Below are 2,500 nucleotides of genomic sequence, written 5' to 3' on the forward strand. Positions count from 1 at the left end.
TAAGAGCTTGTGTGTGTGTGTGTGTGTGTGTGTGTGTGTGTGTGTGTGTGTGCGTGCGTGCGTGCGTGCGTGCGTGCGTGCGTGCGTGCGTGCGTGCGTGCGTGCGTGCGTGCGTGCGTGCGTGTGTGCGTGTTGTCTCAGTGATGAAGGGAAGGATTGGGAAGCCAGGGACAGTTGAGGAGGTGGAAAGATGAAACACAAAGCCCAGGACGGAGTGATGAGGAGGTGAAAACATGAGAGGAGGCCGAGGGCCAGTGGGATGAGGGGTTGGAGTGGTGGGGAGTGCAGCGGTAATGGGAAGGCTGGCATACGTAGGTAGGCAGGGGAGTTAAGGAGGTGGTAGGTGATAGGAGGGCCATGAGATCAGGTGTTGAGGGTGGGGGTGGTCCGGTGGTGATGGGGAGGAGTTGAACAGGTGAGATGATAAGAGCTGGAGCCCAGGGAGAGATAGGGAGGCGAGAGGAGGACGATGGCATGAGGGGTTGATGGAGTTGAGTGGTGGGGAGGGTTAGGGGGAGTTGAGACAGGCTGAGGTAGCCAGGGGGGAGTTGAAGAGGTCAATGGGCAAGACATGCAGCCTAGAGGGAGAAGAGGAGGTGAGAGGGAGGAGGGCTATGGATGGCGGAGGTGGTAGCTGAGAAAGCCAGAAAGAGGGCAAGTGGGCTGGGGGGGCTCAGAGAAAGCGAGAGAGATGAGGGAGAGAGAGGAGGTTGAGAGCTTGTTGGATTGGGTGGGTGGGTGGATGGGTTGAAAGGGTTGTAGGTGGGGGTAGTTGGGCGAAAAGGCTTGTGTGGGTGGATGGTTTATAGGTGGGGGTGAAGGAAAGGCCAAGGAATCCAGTGGGGCAGTTGAGGAGGTGAGAGGAGAAAACACGGAGCCCAGCGGAGAGAGAGAGAGAGAGAGAAGAGGAGCTAAAAGGAGGGCATGAGCCAGTGGACTGGTGAGTAGTGAGGGGGAGTGAAGGGGAGGCTATGGCTGCATACCAATACTACCACTTCCCACTTCACTCCACACTTCTCTGGGGAGATGGGAGAGAACATAAGGTTGCATAACAGTTGAAAAGGGAGGGGGGAGGGTTGCACACACGCACACACACACACACGCACATGCACATCCACACAAACATGTTCACAAGTACAAGCATGCACACACTCGCACACGCACACACTCATTCGCACACATGTTATGTATGCGTGCTCACACACACACACACACACACACACACACACACACACACACACACACACACACACACACACACACACACACACACACACACACACACACACACACACACACACACACACACAGGAGTGTAAGAGGAGTGAGAGGATGATCAGAGAGGAGAGAAGAGGCGAGGTTTATGCAGGACATGGGGAAGACAGGCAGCCCCTGGAGAGATGGAGAGATGGGGAGATGAAGAGATGAAGAAGTGAGAAGAAGTGGTAGAGTGACAGGAGGGGAGGTGGAGATGCCAAGGTAAACCTGCAGACTACACTGTGTAAACTGTGCTGTGTTAATTCAATACGTAGCCTCTTTGTGCAGATGGGCCCGCCCGCAGGCCCGTTCACTCATTGCTTAAAAGATTCAAGTACATCATAACAAAATTGTTATGCCTATCGAAGTAAGTAACAGATTAAGACTTAGCCATTACAATTTTGGTGACAGTAAGGTTATACCATAGGCTCTGCTCAAAGGGGTTAAAGAGGCAGATCAGCATGATGAGTGTGTTAATATTCCACTCCATCAGTGTTTAACAGGCAAGAGCCAGTTGGCAAGAGCCAGTGGACTGGTGAGTAGTGAGGGGGAGTGAATGAGAGGCTATGGCTGCGTCCCAATACTACCACTTCACACTTCACTCCACACTTCTCTTCGTTTGGGGCGAACTTCAAAAGCAAGTCATCCCTCGAAACAGAAGTGTTAATTCCCTGCCGTGGCCTAATGGTAGGGCACTGGGTTACTACGCCGACGACCCGGGCTCGATTCTGGACTGGGTCATTTCCCGATCCTTTCCCCTCCCCACTCATTTCCTATTTCTCCAGAGATGAAGGTATAAATAGCCCCCCAAATAATATATAAAATAATTTAAAGAAAATTAAGGGAGAAGTCTTGTCTTTCCAGACAGATTGGGACACACTTAGAAAACAAATGAGAGGTGGTTGTACTGGAATACATCATATGAAAGCCAATGGAATAGTTGAGGAGGTGAGAGGATACATTTAACATGTTTCATATTTACAACTCGAAATAGAACGTTGATTAGAGTGTGAGACAAAATTCTCAGCTTTGATTCTATTCATGTGTATGGCACGACCCAACATCAAAATAAAAGCATGTAGAGCCGTGTGGTTTTTAGTATAATTACCGTTAATGTTGTGTAGCTTTCAGCCTAGCGTAAGAGCAGGTTTTCATCAGGATTGGTATGTGTGGAGCTCAGAAGCCTTTCAATGCTTTAAAATGCAATTTCCCACCAATACAAGCGGAGGTTGTTCCAAGAAAA

Source organism: Engraulis encrasicolus, chromosome 4, assembly GCF_034702125.1.
Source record: "Engraulis encrasicolus isolate BLACKSEA-1 chromosome 4, IST_EnEncr_1.0, whole genome shotgun sequence".
Lineage (NCBI taxonomy): Eukaryota > Metazoa > Chordata > Actinopteri > Clupeiformes > Engraulidae > Engraulis > Engraulis encrasicolus.